At 45.1% G+C, this 22,378-nt stretch overlaps 1 protein-coding gene and 1 pseudogene across 1 annotated transcript in view; one reads left to right on the top strand and one right to left on the bottom strand.

Annotated features, from left to right (window-relative positions):
- Positions 1 to 22,378, top strand: part of SLC25A32 (solute carrier family 25 member 32) — a 147,831-nt gene that overhangs the window by 26,157 nt on the left and 99,296 nt on the right. The gene's annotated exons all lie outside the window — the stretch shown is intronic.
- LOC147724542 (uncharacterized) lies at positions 14,043 to 15,297 on the bottom strand (annotated as a pseudogene).

Genomic DNA, 22,378 nt, shown 5'->3' with positions numbered 1-22,378 from the left:
TCTTGGGAAGACCGTACATAGTAGGAGTGATAGGGCAGGTTTTGTTCAGGAATTGCAATTCCTTCTCACAGATGTATCCGTTGGTAAAAGCTACCTGTGTCATTTCATGGATTTGCCCACTTAATCTATTTAGTTCTCTGGTAGTAGCTGGTCTATAGTGGTCTGTGTTTGATAGCATTTCTCTCATTCTGTTATTGTAGTCCACTTTATCAAAAACTAAGATACCACCCCCCTTATCACAGGGTTTTATTACCAAATTGGTGTTGTTCCCTAGTTCCTTTAGTGCCAGGTTTTCTTGTTTTGTTAGATTATATTTATACTTCTCTGGTCTAGTTAATAATCTATTTACATCTGCCAGGACCTGTCTTTCAAAAATCTGGACTTCTGGGCCAACCATATCCAAAGTGGGCGAAAAAATCGAAGGGGGTTTGCAGTTAGAAAGATTTTCTTCTTCATCACTTAATTCTCTGTCCTGAAAAAAATTTTTTAACCTTACCTTCCGAAAGAAGGCATGGAGGTCAACATGTAGTTTAAATTTGTTCAACGCAGTAAACGGAACAAACGAAAGACCTTTACTCAAAACTGAAGACTCCTCGTCTTTTAGTTGACTGGATGAGAGATTATAGATAGGCAAAGTACTCGACGTAGGCCTATCTTTTCTAGTGTTCTCTACCACCAATATTGCTGGTTCCTGGTTTTTACATATCGTTGTTGTTGAGGTTGTGGGGTCGAGGTCTGTGCATTCCCTCTGTGTTGTTGCCAGTGTACTTGTCTGCCCCTGTAGGGGCCCCTCGATAAAAAAACCCTGTTGTGGAAATTACGTTGTCCTTGTCTTCCTTGGAAGGGTCCAGCATTGTACCCTCCTCCCCCACTGGGGCCGGGGTTGCCAAAGTTGTCACTATCAGATCCTGATGAACCAGTATCAGAAAAATTCGTGTAGTTTCTTCTAGGCGGGTGGTTTGATGGAAACTCATTAGAGTTACTTTGATAATACCCTGGATTTAAAAAGGGATAAATTTTCTCTTTAGAGAACCACCTTACGTCATTCTTTAGTTTTTCTGTTTTCTTGTTTGTTAAATATATATCAAAGTCTTTCATTTCAGTTTGTATTTTTTCCAATTTATCTTTGGCTTCTTCAACTGCATCTGATGTTTTCAATTTCTCTTCTAGTTTTCCAATTTCTTCATTCAGTGTAATAAGGATGTCTCTGGCCGTCTCTATAATAAGTAACATCCAATCTCTGGAACATCGATTGGATATCAGAGACCATCTTTCTAAGAATTTACGTATCTCGATGAACAATGCTGGGGCATTCCTAACACGGAGACCGGTTGGAATGACTCCTGCTACTAAGTATTCTCGCATGTAATGTGCATGGGATTCAATGCGTTTGGCTCTTTTTCTGAGATTAAGAAGGTTTTGCCATTCACTATTATCAGTGAGGGTGTTGCTAGTGGTATTGTTTTTATCTACCACATGGCCTAATAGTGAATTGAATTCATCTTCTGAAAACCCAAAGGTTTCCATATTTTTAGTTTCTACAAATAAGGCTTAATTATCAAACCAAGATGCCAATTGCTTTTAACTTTTTATCAAATATTTTTACAGAAAATCAAGAAAAGGATCTCTATTTTTACTAGATGTGTAGTTGCATGTCTAATGGAGAGCAGCAAAATGTCTCCCTGCTCGGAACATGTCCAACCACAAGAGTATATTCTACGTATGTCAGTTGATCAACAACTGAATCCCACAGTTCAACAACCGTGAATGTATTAGCATAAGAATGGGACCCCCTCTATTGTTACTTCAATGGTCAGGGAAAGAGGGGAAAAGTAAAACACTAACAGTAAATATGTACCCCCTTGACCTCTAAATTTATCACGGTATATATCCAACACTTTAATTCTACTATTTTAATACATAAGGGCAAACAACAGGAAAGGTTTTTTTTATAACTTTATCATTTTATTATTTTTTCTTTTTAGTTGTATTTCTTAGTACAAAAATATTTTTTCATTTATCGATTTATCACATCAACTAATATATTTTATCAAAGAACACATAATATAAAACACATCATTTTGTAATATCGTCAGTAAAAAAACTATTAAATGCAGGGAGAAGAAAATGCAAAACAATCAACACTCTCACAAGTGCATTCATTCCTTATTCATCATACATACTGCATTCATTCTTAGATTCTGCGTCTGAGGGATCGCAGATGGACGTGCAATTGATACGCAAGGTCGACGCGTTTCGGCAGTGAGACCGCCTTCCTCAGGACCTGTCTTGCAGAATATTCAGACACAAACAATAATTTTATGACCCCTGCATTGTTGGATATCTGTAAAGATAAATGACATACATTGTTTCATTTATTCTATAACTTTTTTCATTAGTCTCAGTTACATTGCCCTATGTAAAACCAAGAAGACATACTTCATAAACACATAGTATATTATAGCTACTCTAACACTCTTGTGGTTGGTCCTGAACCGAGCAACAGGATGACATCTACATGACTCTCAAGATCGACATAGAACTCAAACCCAATGCGTTTTCCTAAGGTTATGAATAAAAGAAGGCATTTAGTGAGAACTCTAGTACTGTTGTAGGAGAAAATTTTTAGGGAAAAGGGTGTCTATTATAACCACAGTTAATGTTTAAATGGCAGGTAGAAAGTAATAATCACTCGGGACTTAAGGTGATATCAGCAGATAGGTATGTTATACCATTTTGAGACTTAATCGCATGCAGGATATTATAGCAACAAAACAGACTGAGACTGTTATCACTTAGATCAACAACTATGTACCTTTTATTTTGGGAGACAATTCCTGTCAGGCTTACAGCACTGGTTTCAAGGTTTGTTTTTGTTATTGTAGTCCTTCCTGTATGTAAAATAGGAACAGGTTTTATCACTGTTCTGAGATGTTATCTACATAAAGGAGGGGTTTATCAAGGAAATGTGAGCCAATCGCTTACCTATTTTGTCAAAAATTGTCTTTTTCGTTTTTCTATTTGTTGGTGCAAAGGCTTGTTTTTTATGGATCCAGCGTGGAACTGTGAGGACCATAAAAAGATAATACACAAAGAAATAAACCCTGACTTCCTAATGCTTAATGTAGATGATGGTATATAAATGTGGTCTCTAAGTTACTGACCTTATTATCACAGTATCTGGGACTTAGTCTCTTCGTGGATAAAAACGCGAATAACTGCTGATTTGTAGTTTTGGAATCGATGTAAGTCTGCAGAGGTATTGAGAGAAATAAATAGATCTAATTTTACTCGTTTATAACATTACAAAGGTTTTAAGAGTATAGAAAGGTGTATCGAATTTTACCTTTTATCTAAGACTGACACGTCTCTCTTGAAAAACGATCTCTATCGGCACAAGGTACAGGCGAAATCAGGCGGAGTTCCTCCTTTCGCGGTACAGGGTAACATTAATTTAAATGGTCTAGAGGTAAGGAGAGAAGAGCAACCTCGTCAGGACTAATAGTTGGCGCTCGTCCGTTGTATGTCAGAAGCTATCACGTAGGATGCCGGCTACGCTATGCGCTGTGCGCTGTACTTACTTCGGTTTCTCCTTTGTCTGGTCCAAACATCTTCAATTGCACTAAACAGGAAGCCTAACCAGTAATAGTGATACTTACTTCTTTTATACGTCAGTTTCGCGCCTGAACGAGTCGGAATCCTCGCAACCAATGTACAATGATATTGAATGACAACAAACCGGCAAACGAATTGTCGTGCTTGCGGTCACGTGATTAAAATAACGCGGCGGCCATTTCTAAGTGGTGATATGCTTATCTTTTTACGTGATATGTACAGAGTCTAATATCATTATACTTTAGTAGACTTAAATTATGGCATTTCTTCATGCGATTTCTTAACAGAGGGAGTGCCAATACCGAGAAGGTGTTAAAAGGAGGTAAAAACCCTACTTTGCATTCGGGTATGTTAGATATGGTAGCATAAATGCAATAACGCGGCGGCCATTGCTGAGTGGCATTCTAGTTGCCTAATTGTGCGATATATGGTAGATCTTATGTTTTCAGTTGGATTTAAATTTTGATATGCAGATATATGGTTTATTTATTGTGTCACATACCACGAAATGTTCTCATTTAGGCCTCTTTTGACACTGTCCAAATAAAAAATCCAAAAACATTCCCGTTTTTTCCTAGTGATCTCTGGTGATTCTCCCTTCCTACATTGAATTTTTTCTAATATACACCACTTCAATTCTAGCTCATTGTGGTTTTGATCTATACAGTGTTGGGTCAGCGGTGATGTCAGTTTATTAGTTCGCACTGAGGATTTATGTTCGCTGAATCTTAACCTAAATTCGCGTCCAGTCTCTCCTATATATGGCAGTCCACAAGGACATACGATATAGTAGACGATGTTTTTACTGCGACAGTTTGTGAATGATCTTAGAGTAATGGTTTTGTCATTGTGAGACAGTATGTTACCTGTGATTGCAGCATCACACGCATGGCAATTACCACATTTGTGATTCCCTCGAATCGTGTCTCCACTTGTCAGTGTCGTTTGTTTCTCTGTCGTGACCGTTTTGCTCCTAGTGTGGACCAAACGATCTCTCAGATTTTGGTTACGTCGATATGTAACCAATGGTTTTTCTAGGTTTGTTTCGCCTTCAACTTCCAGTATCCTCCAATTTTTATTAATTATGTTTTTGATTTTATAATTGAGTGTGGAGTGATTTACAACACACACAATTTTGTCTTGGCTCTTATTTCTCTTGTTTTTTAATAGGGCGTCCCGATCATAAAATCTCGCCCTCTTGAAAGCTTGGCGGACTAAACGATGGGGGTATCCTCTGTCTATTAGTCTTTTACTTAGATGTTTGCTGTGATGATCATAGTCTGAGAGGGAGGTGCAATTGCGCTGAATGCGAAGGAACTCCCCAAAGGGGATAGAGTCCTTCTGGCAATGCGGGTGAAAACTTTCAAATTGCAAAATGGTGTTCTTTGCTGTTGGTTTGCGAAAGAGGCTTACCTTTAATACACCATCCTTCCCTTCAATCGTTATGTCCAAGTATTCAACTTTTTCATGGCTATGGTTGGAGGTGAATTTAAGGTTTGTGTCACTGGCGTTAAGCCAGAGAATGAACTCTTGCAATTGTGCGAGTTCCCCATGCCATACAAAGAAAATATCATCGATGAAACGTCTCCAAATGGAGACGTTCTCGAAGAAAGGGGCATTTGAATTGAAGATATTTTTTATCTCCCACTCACCCATGTAAGTGTTAGCCACCGAAGGCGCACAGGAAGCCCCCATACTCGTCCCCTTTACTTGCTTGAAGAGAGTTCCCTCAAACTCAAAATAATTATTCATGAGTACAATTTCTAAGCATTGAATGATAAATTCATCTGGTCTGTTCTGGGGGTATCTCTGCAACAAGTCGGCCACTGTCTGTAACGCTTGACATTGAGGTATGTTGGTGTACAACGCCTCAATGTCAAGCGTTACGAGAATGTCCGAGTTGGGATTGAATGCTAGGCCCTCGATTTTGTTTATAATATCGCCTGTATCTTTTACAAAAGACTCATATTTCTGGGTTAAGGGACACAAGAAGGTGTCTACATATTTTGATAATGGTTCGGTGTTCGAACCAATAGTAGATATAATAGGACGTAGGGGCGGATTGATTTCATTTTTGTGAGTCTTGGGAAGACCGTACATAGTAGGAGTGATAGGGCAGGTTTTGTTCAGGAATTGCAATTCCTTCTCACAGATGTATCCGTTGGTAAAAGCTACCTGTGTCATTTCATGGATTTGCCCACTTAATCTATTTAGTTCTCTGGTAGTAGCTGGTCTATAGTGGTCTGTGTTTGATAGCATTTCTCTCATTCTGTTATTGTAGTCCACTTTATCAAAAACTAAGATACCACCCCCCTTATCACAGGGTTTTATTACCAAATTGGTGTTGTTCCCTAGTTCCTTTAGTGCCAGGTTTTCTTGTTTTGTTAGATTATATTTATACTTCTCTGGTCTAGTTAATAATCTATTTACATCTGCCAGGACCTGTCTTTCAAAAATCTGGACTTCTGGGCCAACCATATCCAAAGTGGGCGAAAAAATCGAAGGGGGTTTGCAGTTAGAAAGATTTTCTTCTTCATCACTTAATTCTCTGTCCTGAAAATTTTTTTTTAACCTTACCTTCCGAAAGAAGGCATGGAGGTCAACATGTAGTTTAAATTTGTTCAACGCAGTAAACGGAACAAACGAAAGACCTTTACTCAAAACTGAAGACTCCTCGTCTTTTAGTTGACTGGATGAGAGATTATAGATAGGCAAAGTACTCGACGTAGGCCTATCTTTTCTAGTGTTCTCTACCACCAATATTGCTGGTTCCTGGTTTTTACATATCGTTGTTGTTGAGGTTGTGGGGTCGAGGTCTGTGCATTCCCTCTGTGTTGTTGCCAGTGTACTTGTCTGCCCCTGTAGGGGCCCCTCGATAAAAAACCCCTGTTGTGGAAATTACGTTGTCCTTGTCTTCCTTGGAAGGGTCCAGCATTGTACCCTCCTCCCCCACTGGGGCCGGGGTTGCCAAAGTTGTCACTATCAGATCCTGATGAACCAGTATCAGAAAAATTCGTGTAGTTTCTTCTAGGCGGGTGGTTTGATGGAAACTCATTAGAGTTACTTTGATAATACCCTGGATTTAAAAAGGGATACATTTTCTCTTTAGAGAACCACCTTACGTCATTCTTTAGTTTTTCTGTTTTCTTGTTTGTTAAATATATATCAAAGTCTTTCATTTCAGTTTGTATTTTTTCCAATTTATCTTTGGCTTCTTCAACTGCATCTGATGTTTTCAATTTCTCTTCTAGTTTTCCAATTTCTTCATTCAGTGTAATAAGGATGTCTCTGGCCGTCTCTATAATAAGTAACATCCAATCTCTGGAACATCGATTGGATATCAGAGACCATCTTTCTAAGAATTTACGTATCTCGATGAACAATGCTGGGGCATTCCTAACACGGAGACCGGTTGGAATGACTCCTGCTACTAAGTATTCTCGCATGTAATGTGCATGGGATTCAATGCGTTTGGCTCTTTTTCTGAGATTAAGAAGGTTTTGCCATTCACTATTATCAGTGAGGGTGTTGCTAGTGGTATTGTTTTTATCTACCACATGGCCTAATAGTGAATTGAATTCATCTTCTGAAAACCCAAAGGTTTCCATATTTTTAGTTTCTACAAATAAGGCTTAATTATCAAACCAAGATGCCAATTGCTTTTAACTTTTTATCAAATATTTTTACAGAAAATCAAGAAAAGGATCTCTATTTTTACTAGATGTGTAGTTGCATGTCTAATGGAGAGCAGCAAAATGTCTCCCTGCTCGGAACATGTCCAACCACAAGAGTATATTCTACGTATGTCAGTTGATCAACAACTGAATCCCACAGTTCAACAACCGTGAATGTATTAGCATAAGAATGGGACCCCCTCTATTGTTACTTCAATGGTCAGGGAAAGAGGGGAAAAGTAAAACACTAACAGTAAATATGTACCCCCTTGACCTCTAAATTTATCACGGTATATATCCAACACTTTAATTCTACTATTTTAATACATAAGGGCAAACAACAGGAAAGGTTTTTTTTTATAACTTTATCATTTTATTATTTTTTCTTTTTAGTTGTATTTCTTAGTACAAAAATATTTTTTCATTTATCGATTTATCACATCAACTAATATATTTTATCAAAGAACACATAATATAAAACACATCATTTTGTAATATCGTCAGTAAAAAAACTATTAAATGCAGGGAGAACAAAATGCAAAACAATCAACACTCTCACAAGTGCATACATTCCTTATTCATCATACATACTGCATTCATTCTTAGATTCTGCGTCTGAGGGATCGCAGATGGACGTGCAATTGATACGCAAGGTCGACGCGTTTCGGCAGTGAGACCGCCTTCCTCAGGACCTGTCTTGCAGAATATTCAGACACAAACAATAATTTTATGACCCCTGCATTGTTGGATATCTGTAAAGATAAATGACATACATTGTTTCATTTATTCTATAACTTTTTTCATTAGTCTCAGTTACATTGCCCTATGTAAAACCAAGAAGACATACTTCATAAACACATAGTATATTATAGCTACTCTAACACTCTTGTGGTTGGTCCTGAACCGAGCAACAGGATGACATCTACATGACTCTCAAGATCGACATAGAACTCAAACCCAATGCGTTTTCCTAAGGTTATGAATAAAAGAAGGCATTTAGTGAGAACTCTAGTACTGTTGTAGGAGAAAATTTTTAGGGAAAAGGGTGTCTATTATAACCACAGTTAATGTTTAAATGGCAGGTAGAAAGTAATAATCACTCGGGACTTAAGGTGATATCAGCAGATAGGTATGTTATACCATTTTGAGACTTAATCGCATGCAGGATATTATAGCAACAAAACAGACTGAGACTGTTATCACTTAGATCAACAACTATGTACCTTTTATTTTGGGAGACAATTCCTGTCAGGCTTACAGCACTGGTTTCAAGGTTTGTTTTTGTTATTGTAGTCCTTCCTGTATGTAAAATAGGAACAGGTTTTATCACTGTTCTGAGATGTTATCTACATAAAGGAGGGGTTTATCAAGGAAATGTGAGCCAATCGCTTACCTATTTTGTCAAAAATTGTCTTTTTCGTTTTTCTATTTGTTGGTGCAAAGGCTTGTTTTTTATGGATCCAGCGTGGAACTGTGAGGACCATAAAAAGATAATACACAAAGAAATAAACCCTGACTTCCTAATGCTTAATGTAGATGATGGTATATAAATGTGGTCTCTAAGTTACTGACCTTATTATCACAGTATCTGGGACTTAGTCTCTTCGTGGATAAAAACGCGAATAACTGCTGATTTGTAGTTTTGGAATCGATGTAAGTCTGCAGAGGTATTGAGAGAAATAAATAGATCTAATTTTACTCGTTTATAACATTACAAAGGTTTTAAGAGTATAGAAAGGTGTATCGAATTTTACCTTTTATCTAAGACTGACACGTCTCTCTTGAAAAACGATCTCTATCGGCACAAGGTACAGGCGAAATCAGGCGGAGTTCCTCCTTTCGCGGTACAGGGTAACATTAATTTAAATGGTCTAGAGGTAAGGAGAGAAGAGCAACCTCGTCAGGACTAATAGTTGGCGCTCGTCCGTTGTATGTCAGAAGCTATCACGTAGGATGCCGGCTACGCTATGCGCTGTGCGCTGTACTTACTTCGGTTTCTCCTTTGTCTGGTCCAAACATCTTCAATTGCACTAAACAGGAAGCCTAACCAGTAATAGTGATACTTACTTCTTTTATACGTCAGTTTCGCGCCTGAACGAGTCGGAATCCTCGCAACCAATGTACAATGATATTGAATGACAACAAACCGGCAAACGAATTGTCGTGCTTGCGGTCACGTGATTAAAATAACGCGGCGGCCATTTCTAAGTGGTGATATGCTTATCTTTTTACGTGATATGTACAGAGTCTAATATCATTATACTTTAGTAGACTTAAATTATGGCATTTCTTCATGCGATTTCTTAACAGAGGGAGTGCCAATACCGAGAAGGTGTTAAAAGGAGGTAAAAACCCTACTTTGCATTCGGGTATGTTAGATATGGTAGCATAAATGCAATAACGCGGCGGCCATTGCTGAGTGGCATTCTAGTTGCCTAATTGTGCGATATATGGTAGATCTTATGTTTTCAGTTGGATTTAAATTTTGATATGCAGATATATGGTTTATTTATTGTGTCACATACCACGAAATGTTCTCATTTAGGCCTCTTTTGACACTGTCCAAATAAAAAATCCAAAAACATTCCCGTTTTTTCCTAGTGATCTCTGGTGATTCTCCCTTCCTACATTGAATTTTTTCTAATATACACCACTTCAATTCTAGCTCATTGTGGTTTTGATCTATACAGTGTTGGGTCAGCGGTGATGTCAGTTTATTAGTTCGCACTGAGGATTTATGTTCGCTGAATCTTAACCTAAATTCGCGTCCAGTCTCTCCTATATATGGCAGTCCACAAGGACATACGATATAGTAGACGATGTTTTTACTGCGACAGTTTGTGAATGATCTTAGAGTAATGGTTTTGTCATTGTGAGACAGTATGTTACCTGTGATTGCAGCATCACACGCATGGCAATTACCACATTTGTGATTCCCTCGAATCGTGTCTCCACTTGTCAGTGTCGTTTGTTTCTCTGTCGTGACCGTTTTGCTCCTAGTGTGGACCAAACGATCTCTCAGATTTTGGTTACGTCGATATGTAACCAATGGTTTTTCTAGGTTTGTTTCGCCTTCAACTTCCAGTATCCTCCAATTTTTATTAATTATGTTTTTGATTTTATAATTGAGTGTGGAGTGATTTACAACACACACAAGTGTCCTTTTCTGATCCGCCCTCCCACCCCCCCTCATTGTAATCTGCTATGTGGTTGTAATCCATTTACTCCTCCGGGCCTCCTGTCCTACCATTGATATGCATGAAACGTCAAGGTCCTATATACGTAGCACGCTTATACCTGTTTATTGTATTACCCTCCAAGGTGCAATTGTTCTGGAATCTTCGATCAATCCTGTTTTTTTTTTTTCTTTTACTCCTACTTGATGCCGATTTTGCATTTGTCATTCCTTCCATCCTAATGTAAAGCGCTCTGATATCCTTTGGAATCTTGTTCAAGCTATACAAAACTTTATGAATAAAATAAAAATAAAAAAATCGGGACCGCCTGTTCCAATATGCTGCCTGAGCGCCCCCACTGCATTAAACCACAAGTGCCTCCTGTGAGTATCAGTGAACAAGAGCTTTGCCTATTAACTGATGGAGACTCTCTGTGTGCTTTTAAAAGTCTACTTTAATCACCGCAGTGTTGATTTCAAGACCCTCAATTGTGCTAACAGAGGGCCTCCCCAAATGCACTTAATCAAGAAATCCACCCCACGCTAACCGTGTTCAGATGCCCCCGTGCTGATAGAAAGGTGTTCCTCAAGACCTTCCAGTATTACAGTTTATGAACCACTGTCCGATTACCACTTGCCGATAACCTCACAGCAGTATCACTGATGGAGAGGCTCTTCCCTATACCACTGATTCAACGCCTCCCCCCAGTAGCATTGATGAAAAGCCTTTTCACCCTTGCTGTTGATCAAGGGCTTACCTAATACCACTGATAAGAAGTCTCTCCAGTGTCGCTGATGGGTAGCTTCTTCTTAATACATCTACTGGAGAGACCTTATCGGTATGGATATTCCAGAGCATTATCCCAATATGGTAGATGGAGAGACTCCCACCATACCAAACTTCATGAGCTGCCCCAAAATACACGTGATCAAGGTTTCCTCTCAGTATGGCTGTTGGAGAATCTCCTACCCAGTACCGCTTATTTAGTCACTAAAAATGTCTGATTGGGGTTATTCTCAATCCCATTGAATTTAGTAAACCCAACAGTGTTGATGATTTGAGTACCTCTAGTACCACTGAACAAGAGCAATACCACTGATCAACAAGCATTTACAATGCAACGGTCTCGCCTCTGCAAAAGTTAGAGCTATTGGCATTGTAAATGATAACATTTTTATTTGTGTTGATTTTGAAAACAGATAAATAAATGGCATTGTCATTTACAATGCCAATAGCTTAATCTCTCACAAAAGCGAGACCTATTGCATTTGCACCCCCACACACACACACACACACACAAACACAGAGCCATACACACACAGCAACAGACACGCACACACAAAGAGGCACACACACACAGAGCCACACAGAGACACACAGAGCCCTACACACACAGAGCCCTACACACAGAGCCCTACACACACAGAGCCCTACACACACAGAGCCCTACACACACAGAGCCCTACACACACAGAGCTCTACACACACAGAGCTCTACACACACAGAGCCCTACACACACATAGCCACACACACACCGAGCCACACACACACCGAGCCACACACACACCGAGCCACACACACACCGAGCCACACACACAGAGCCACACACACACACAGAGCCACACACACACACAGAGCCACACACACACACACAGAGCCACACACACACACACAGAGCCACACACACACAGAGCCACACACACACAGAGCCACACACACACAACCATACACACACAACCACACACACACAACCACACACACAGCCACACACACACAGAGCCACTCACACACACACACACAGAGCCCCTCACACACACACACACACACAGAGCCACTCACACACAAAGCCACACACACACAACCACACACACACAACCACACACACACAACCACACACACACAGAGCCACACACACACAGAGCCACACACACACAGAGCCACACACACAGAGCCACACACACACAGACCCACACACACAGAGCCACACACACACAGCCACACACACACAGCCACACACACACACACACACAGAGCCACACACACACACACACACAGCCACACACACAGCCACACACACACAGCCACATACACACACAGAGCCACACACACACAGAGCCACACACACACAGAGCCACACACAGAGCCACACACACACAGAGCCACACACACACAGAGGCACACACACACACAGAGGCACACACACACACAGAGCCACACACACACACAGAGGCACACACACACACAGAGCCACACACACACACACAGAGCCACACACACACAGAGCCACACACACACAGAGCCACACACACACAGAGCCACACACACACTGAGCCACACACACACAGAGCCACACACACACAGAGCCACACACACACAGAGCCACACACACACAGCCACACACACACACAGCCACACACACACACAGCCACACACACCAGGCCACACACACACACCCAGCCACACACACACACCCAGCCACACACACACACACAGCCACACACACACAGCCACACACACACAGCCACACACACACAGCCACACACACACAGCCACACACACACAGCCACACACACACAGCCACACACACACAGCCACACACACACAGACACACACACACACAGCCACATACACACACACAGAGCCACACACACACACAGAGCCACACACACAAACAGAGACATACACACACACACACACACACACAGAGCCACGCTCCTGTCTGATGTGAGGCGGCTCGGGCTTGAAATGCCCCGAGCCAGCCTCCGTAAGGAATCGGATGTTCGCATGCCTGCAGAGTGTTGGCATTAGCTGAACAGTTTCACAAAGAGACCTCTTTACTTTAGGTCCTCTGAGTGTGTGTTTTAGTTTCCTTAACGCTCACTGAGACCTCTGCCGATAGGAAGGGATAACCCCTAAAAGGAAACCGATCAAATAATGTGCGCGTCTTAAAAACACTTTTTGCTTTGGAGCTGCTGCGGTCAGGAATAGGGTTGGCGGCGACAGAGGAATAGCCGCATAATTAGGGTGACTGGTGTCAGAATGATAATTTTAAAGAGATGACCAGGAGTTCCGCCTCAACAGAGGAGAGGCGCAGATGCAAATGCGTTATGTAAGTGTGTGGAGCGGTAGCTTCAAGGACATAAACAGATGAAAGTTTTGGTTCTGAGCGCCAGCATTGTCCGGGCCATCCCGGGTGCAGAGTCTGGAAAGTGGAGGCACCTACCCCCTCCCCCCCAACCGCAGCCTGCCCAATGAACACAACATGTCCCCCCAACATCACATTTGTTTACTCTGGTGGGGGGCTGACCGGGGCTCGGGTGGTGGTGGTGGTCACCCATTTACCGTTCACGTCCGCAGCAGCCGTCCCTTCATCTCACGGGCGGGGGCGGCCGCATACAGGACTGTCATTTCGGCAGACGAGCTAACAGGAAGGCATGTAAGATGTCTGAACGCCTGAGCAGTTCCACCCATGATGTAGTGTGCTGTGCACTGCAGCGCTCAGTGCCATCTCTCCCACATCTGAAAGCCATTAAGCCAAGCAGCAACACTTCCGCCTCCCCTAGTCCTGCCTGGCTTTCATTTTGAGATGTCTAAATGGGAGAACTCCGTGAAGTTCGTTCCACAGTGGCACCAGGCACTGCTCCGGGAGTGAATCAAAACACGTGAATCCGCGACTCCCTGCAGAGCGTGCCTCGAGCACCAGTGTGTACAAGGCCGCTCGGGCAAGTAGCGTAACTTCACCAAACTTATGACGGTTGGTGCAAAGAACATGCATTCATCATCAGGGTGAGCTAGCAGGAACAATACATGCCTAGGCCCTCCAGGAAAGGGAACACTTGGGCTCATTTGGCATGGGACATGCCCTCTGGGCCTTTCAGCATTTTGAGCGTAGGACGTCTCTGGTCCTGGGGTACACAGCTTTTCTGTGCTCCTCTGGTAGATGGCATAGGTGTGGAAACCACAGCTGACTCTGCATGGTTCTCTCAGCTTTTCGTGCACTCCGTGACTCCTGGATTTTCCGCATCCTTCTGGGTCAGGGACCCCGACTGTGTCCTGAGAGGTGCCACTGGGCGTCTCCGAACAGGGGGCATTAGGAGGCTTATCAAAGTACTCCGAGTTGAGGGCTGGAGAGTTTTCTGGATGTTTCTGAGAGGGGCACCGGGCCTCCCGTGGCACTGCATTTTCTGGGCAGACTACGTGTGCGGGTTTGAGTAAAGATGGTTCTATAAGTCCCTCAGTGCCAAGGGCACGGTACTCTTCAGTGACGGGACAGCGGCAGCCGGGTCTTTTAATGTCATGTGGCCTCTCTGCGGAGGGACAACCGCCACAACTTCTCTCAAGTGAGGGCTCAGCGAGTGTCATAGGGAAGTAGCAGGGGCCGAGTGTCTTCTCAGTAGAGATGCATTCATGTCTGGACCGCTCAGTGGCTGAGCAACAAAGTATGGACTTATCGTTGGTAGGACAAGGAGTCCAACAGGAGATGTAAAGGGGCCTCTCGGTGACGGCCGGGGTGCAGCTAAATCTCCCTGTGGCAAGGAAACGGGAACTACTCTTAGCAGCAGGCTAATAGGATTTGCTTGGTGATTAAGGAGGGGGCCCATGGCCTTTCTACGGTAGCACAGGGACCGGAGAGGTCCCTACGAGAGCAGCCCAGTGCCTCTCAGGTGAAGGCTCACTTGACCGTATTGCCATTTATTTCAGAGGACCTCTCGGTTAAAGCGCGGCAAAGGCCCCCAGCTCTCAACCCCTTAGTTCGCCAGTAAACGACTTTGATCCAAAGGCAATAGAGAGTGAAATCAAAAAGCAGCATCCAGATCGGGACATAGAGCATCCTGAGCAGTTATACGGAAGTATAGCAGAAGGGACAAGCTGTTCCGGGCGGAAATAGCGAGCTGAGAAAAAAGTTCCGGCGTCAGAGAAAAGCGCTCGCCATGACACATCCTTTTGTCTTTGAGCCCCTTCCCTTTCAGACATGGGCGCCCGACTTCCTGCTGGGGTAAAAGGTTCCTTATCTTCTTTATGGGGCCATCTGGACCCATAAAGACGATAAGAAACCTTTTACTTCAGCAGTAAGTCAAGGAACCCAATCTGAAAAGGAAGGGGCTTAAAGAGAAAGAAGAACGTCACTAGGACCTATTCTCCAATGGCTGGCCACCGTTTAGGAGGCCAGCCAATGGAGAAGAGGGGCGGGGCTTAACCCTCTCTAGTGAAGTTCTCCTAAAAACATAAAATCTCGTGAGCTCGACTGCGCATTTGCGCAGTACGCCACGCGAGACCTAAAAACGTTTCCCAGTTCTGCTTATCCTGTGCTTCCAGTAAACCTCACTGAAAATGTCCTTAGTGCCACTGATCCAGTACCCTCCAATACTGCTGATCTGGAACATTTGCTCAGTACTGCTGATGGAGAAACTCCTTGCTATGCACCAGATCTAGCTCCACCTCTTAAACAGCTGATTAATGGCTTCACTGGATTATCCCTTGCATCTGGACGGCGAGGGGATGTCTGGTGGGCAGCTTGTCTTTGTCCAGGCGGCGGCAGGGCTGGCTTCGCTCCCTCCCTATGAATAACAAGCATTTGCAATGCAATAGGTCTCTCATTTTCAAAACTTTGACCTATTGGTATTGTAAATAACAATGCCTTTTATTATTGTAGGTTTTTTAAACACAAAAATAAAAGGCATTGTCATTTACAATGCCAAGAGCTCAAAATCTTGCAAATGCGAGAATTATTGCATTGCAAATGCGTGTTATTTACAGGGAGCGAGCGAAGCCGGTCTGGACAAAGACTAGCTGCCCACCAAACATCCCCTCGCCGCCCAGATGCAAGGGATAATCCAGTGAAGCCATTAATCAGCTGTTGCAATGGTTGCATGCCATTTTGCCGATCTCGGGGTGTGGGGGTAGAGGTGTGTGTGGGGGGGTGTGAGTGGGGGTGGCGCAAAGCAAGTGCAATTGTGCATTTATACGATGCATATTTACAAATCACTAAAGTTTGTGAGGAAGAAGTGCTCCATTGTAAACAAGGTAAAGGCAAAGAGAGCCTGATGTGGGTTTCAGAGGAATGTTCGAAAGTAGGTTGTGGCTTAAAGTCCATGCCTGTTCTAAAAACTGTGAGAAAGGCCAAAGCTGCTATTGACAATACATTAACCACCAGTGGATATGTATTCACATTCACATGATAAATAGTTGTAATACAGTATTATAAACAGTATAAGCTGTGGATTTGTATTACTAGAACTTCACTAAAGATTTTGAAAAGGATTATTGAATGACTTAGAAGTTATAGGTATCCAACTTAGAGGTGGTTTATCTCATATTGGTGTTGTAAGCATAGCTTTATGGTTGCATGCCATTGTGCCCATCTCGGGGGGGTGTAGTGTATTTTACCAGACTAGGGTTGTCCACAGGCCTGGCAGAAGGTGTCTGTCCAGTGGCAAATACAGACCAGTCAACCTCTTGACTTAAATTTGGGGGACATGTGAAATCTTTAGGAGGGTAACCCCTTTAAGGTGAATACAGTACAAACTTTTTTGGGTGGTTGTTCAAGGTTTAATGAAAGGGGTGACCCAATTAAAGTGTATGTAGGCATTTAGATTGTTAGATTGTTGTTGGGATAAACTTGCGAGGCCTTGCCCTGCCATAAGTGACCTGCATCTGTCATCGCCCTTAAAAATGAGGGAGGACTCTATTAGTCCAGGGCTTCCAGATTTTCAGAAAGAACAGATCCTCGGGGAAACCTAAGAGCTAGACGGTCAGGCACTGGGTCTGGACCCGTGACCAAGGAGCTGGACTCCGAAACGCGTCGGGCAGGACTGCCGATTTATGACTGAATAAATCAATTTCACATGCAAAAACGGAGTTTGGGCTCGGTTCTTTCGCTCTTTGCTCGCAAAGGTTTCCACGAAGGAAGCTGGTGTTATATATATATATATATATCACTTACTGCTTTCCAGGGTCTTCGTGGGAGCAAACGTAAAGACATAATATATATATATATATATATTCTTCCTGTTTCCGGGGTGACGTCTCCTGGTGTAACCTCACCTGATCAGATCACTCAGTCTACTGGTCAGTTCAGATAGTATGTGGGTCGGACGACATAAAGAAGGCACATAATGCAGAACAATTCTGCAGTTCAATTCCGCAAGGCCCTTAAGACCTTCCTGTTTTCTCAGGCGTATCCCTGCTGATTTCCTCTCAGTAGAATTCCACTCCCCTCAGCCTTCTACTTCAGCGCCAGGAAGCCGCTAGGTCGCAGTGCGCTCTATAAGTAATTTTAACTTCAACTAATTTAACTTCAACTTCTTAAGTCATTCTGCAAGTGAAACGTTAGTGCCCGTAAGCTGAGCATAAGACACGAGTTTGAAAGGACAGTTCCCCAGGCATCTGTCCTATATTGGTAACATTTTGTAGCAAAATCTTTATATATTACAGGAGAATCTCAAGAGGGAAAAGAAACTTGTTACAGTCAACTGTTACACTTAGTGATTCTCTCACACTGTGTGCATAGTGAAGCAGAAAACGTCATGAATACAGCTTGGCCTATTTTAGCTTAGGCTAATATAACGTAGAATATATACTACTTATAAGCATACATGTGTCAATCCATGAAAAAGACGAGATTCTAGTATAGCTTCTGATGCACTTAAGATGATTTAGTACATCTTATTAAATAATTAATGTAAAAATGGGGTACTACTACAATTATAAGTACCAATATGTAAATGCATTCTAAAATATATAAGTAAACTCTTGGTTCAAGAAATTAATATTAGCACACATATAAGGAAAATTATATGAAAGTTTTACAAAAACATCTTTGAGTAGAAATGTGTAGCACCTACTTTTCTTTTGTCATTTTCAGTGCACACATTATCACACATAAAGATTAATTTTAATAAAGTTCACAATCAAAATTAAGATTAATCACTCTATTTAATAAAGTTCATTTGTTATTCTTTAATGTAAATGGAATTTAAGAACGACTACAAGTGACTTTAATAACGTGAGAATTTCATCATGTACACATTTTCTAACACGCCTTAATAAAAGTCATTTAGTAAATCACACCCTATGTTACTTATACGAATGATATCATCTAAACTATTTTTCTGCATGCTTTTATGATGCAGTAACTAAAATTCTTTTTTTCGTCATCATTTCAATGGCATGTTTTTGTCGCCCTATTTTCTCGCAAAAAGTGTCATGTCCGGTTTTGTTCGCCTTTAAAAAGGTAGATATAATTTCCGCTTCATCACTAACCAGTTTATTAGAGCACTTCTGGGATAGGTCGCACTCGACACCATACAGATGCCGCTGTTCATGATGGAGTGGAGGGAGAGAAATCACCTCACTCTTGTGAGTGACCTAGTTGTTGTAGGACACCCCCGCGCCGCACGGCCACCAGCTGCTGCGTGTGCCCCCTTGCCCTGCCTGCCTCGTCGCCTGCCTCGCTGCCGCCGCGTGACCACGCCCCCTCCTGCGAGCGGCGTGGTCCGTGCTCGCCTGCTGGTGTAACTCTGTGTTTGTTTTTATTGTTTTGTTTCTGTTTTGTCGTTTCTTAGTGCCTGTTTAGTATTCCTCTGACCGTATTTGCGTTGTCCTTCCTGTTTGCCCCTTGTCTCGCCGCCCTTCGTACTCCCTCCCCGCTTCCCGCCACCTCCGCTGACATCGCCCCTTTTTCCCTTCTGTACCCTCCCCGCTCCCGCCTCCCAGCTGCTCCGCCCCCCGGCGCACTTCGCCATATATGGAGACCGTGCGAACGCGCAGCAGTCACGCGCAGCGGGTGCGCCGTTTGTGCGCCGAAGGCGCGCCAAAGGTAAGCCCGTCTACGCCCGTCCGCGCCTGGACCGCGCCCAGTGCCAGGACCCCTGGCCCTCGAGGACCCCGACCGACCCGCCTGACGTACACCGCCGCCGCCCTCATCGCACTCAACACCGGCCGAGTCCCGGGATGCTACCGAGCCACCCCACGACGCGTCCACGGACCCTTCAGCTGCAACACCTGCAAGTTCACCTGCATCCGGACCTGCCCGACACCACCTCCTGCCAAGCCGAACACCAGCAGCAACCACCTCAAGTGCATCCTCCTCAACACCCGCTCCGTCCACAGACACGCCATCGAACTCTGGAACCTCCTAGACGCCACAGCCCCTGACGTTGCCTTCATCACGGAGACCTGGATGAACGCCTCCTCAGCGCCCGACATCGCCATCGCCATCCCAGAAGGCTACAAGATCACCCGGAGGGACCGCAACGCCAACCAGGTGGGAGGAGGCATCGCCATCATCCACAGGAACACCATCCGCATCACGACCAGCACCGACAACACTCCACCATCCGCCGATCACCTACATTTCCAGATCCACACCGACCCGAAGACCACCCTCAGAGGCACCCTGATCTACCGACCTCCGGGACCACGCACTCAATTCAGCGAGGACATCGCCGACTTCGTCAGCCCGCACGCCCTCCCCTCCGCTGACTACATCCTCCTGGGAAACTTCAACTTCCACCTGGAGAACAACAACGACTGCAACACCAGCACCCTGCTCGACAACCTCGCCAACCTCGGACTCAATCAGCTGGTGTCCACCCCCACCCACCTCGCCGGACACACACTCGACGCCATCTTCTCATCCAGCAAAGACATCGCCTTCAGCCACGCCACAGAACTCCACTGGACGGACCACAGATGCATCCACTTCACCTTCAGAAGAACGACGATCCACCACCACCAGCAACAGGTGGCCCGAAGAAGCTGGAACAAGATCACAGCCGACCAGCTCGCCGCTTCCCTGAGCCAGCACCCTCCGGCCACCTCAGCGAACCCCAGCCAGGCCGCCGACAACCTCACAAAGTGGATCAGCAAATGCGCAGACGAACTCGCCCCTCCGAGGATCCCACCCAGCAGACCCCGCAGTAAGAGAGCCCCATGGTTCACCGACGAACTCAAGAGCTCCAAGAAGAACTGCCGAGCCCTCGAGAAAGCCTGGAGAAAGGAACCCACGCCGGACAACAGGACCACCCTCAAGCTCGCCACCCGGAAACACCACCAACTGATCCGCACCGCCAAGAAAACGGCTTTCAAGAACCGACTGGACAACAACGCACACAACTGCAAGGAACTCTTCAACATCGTGAAAGAGCTCTCCAACCCCAACGCCGGAAACAACGACATCACCCCATTGCAAGACCTCTGCAACTCCCTCGCCTCCTACTTCCACAGCAAGATCGGGGACATACACAACAGCTTCAGCACTCAACCGACACACGCCACGACAGCAGCAAAGCCGCCCACCACCACCCTCCGCGCCTGGACCCCGGTCAACACCGAAGACACCGTCCGCATGATGAACTCCGTCCACTCCGGATCTCCGACCGACCCCTGCCCTCACCACGTCTTCAACAAAGCCGACGCTGTCATCGCACCCCACCTGCGGGACATTATCAACACCTCATTCGACACCGCCACCTTCCCCGAGAGCTGGAAGCACGCCGAACTCGGCGCTCTGCTCAAGAAACCTACAGCAGACCCCACCGAACTCAAGAATTACCGCCCCATCTCTCTACTCCCGTTTCCAGCCAAAGTCATCGAGAAGACCGTCAACAAACAGCTGGCCGCCTTCCTCAAGACGAATGGATCCCTCGACCCATCGCAGTCCGGATTCCGTGCCAACCACAGCACCGAGACCGCCCTCATCGCCGCCACCGACGACATCCGAGCCCTGATGAACAACGGAGAAACAGCGGCCCTCATCCTCCTAGACCTCTCCGCGGCTTTCGACACGGTCTGCCACCGCACCCTAGTGCAGCGCCTCAGCAACGTCGGAATCCAGGAGAAGGTGCTGGAATGGATCGTCTCCTTCCTCGACGGAAGAACACAGAGAGTCCGCCTACCACCGTACAAGTCAGAGGCCACCGAAGTCATCTGCGGCGTCCCTCAAGGATCCTCGCTGAGCCCTACTCTCTTCAACGTCTACATGAGCCCCCTCGCGGCCATCGCACGCCAACACAACCTCAACATAATCTCCTACGCTGACGACACCCAGCTGATCCTCTCCCTGACCAACGACCCCGCCACCGCCAGAACCAACCTGCACGAAGGGATGAAAGAGGTAGCAGAGTGGATGACGACGAGCCGCCTGAAACTGAACTCAGACAAGACGGAGGTCCTCATCCTGGGCTCCTCGCCCTCCGCCTGGGACGACTCCTGGTGGCCCCCTGCCCTGGGCACCGCCCCCAAACCGACGAACCACGCACGCAACTTGGGCTTCATCCTGGACTCCTCCCTCTCCATGACCAAGCAAGTCAACGCCGTCTCCTCGTCGTGCTTCAACATCCTGCGCATGCTTCGGAAGATCTTCTGGTGGATCCCCACGGAGACCAGGCCCTCGTCACCAGCCGACTGGACTACGGCAACGCACTCTACGCCGGAACCACCGCCAAGACCCAGAAGAGACTCCAGCGCATCCAGAACGCCTCAGCCAGACTCATCCTCGACATCCCACGACACAGCCACATCTCCGGACACCTTAGAGACCTGCACTGGCTCCCGGTCAACAAGAGAATCACCTTCCGTCTCCTTACCCACGCACACAAAGCTCTCCACGATCAAGGCCCGAGCTACCTCAACAACCGCATCAACTTCTACGCTCCCAAACGCCACCTCCGATCTGCCAGCCACGCCCTCGCCGCCGTCCCACGCATCCGTAGAGCCACTACAGGAGGAAGGTCCTTCTCCTACCTGGCCGCCAAGACCTGGAACTCCCTCCCGGCCGACCTGCGCCTGACCCAAGACCACCTCTCCTTCAGGAAGAAGCTCAAGACCTGGCTGTTCGAGCAGTAGCGGCACCCCTCCCCCCCCCCCCCCCCCCAAGCGCCTCGAGACCCTACGGGTAGGTAGTGCGCTCT

The sequence above is a fragment of the Lissotriton vulgaris genome, chromosome 4_1, assembly GCF_964263255.1.
Source record: "Lissotriton vulgaris chromosome 4_1, aLisVul1.2, whole genome shotgun sequence".
Classification (NCBI taxonomy): domain Eukaryota; kingdom Metazoa; phylum Chordata; class Amphibia; order Caudata; family Salamandridae; genus Lissotriton; species Lissotriton vulgaris.
Note: the sequence above shows the minus strand (reverse complement) of the source record. Positions and strands in the feature narration are given on the sequence as shown.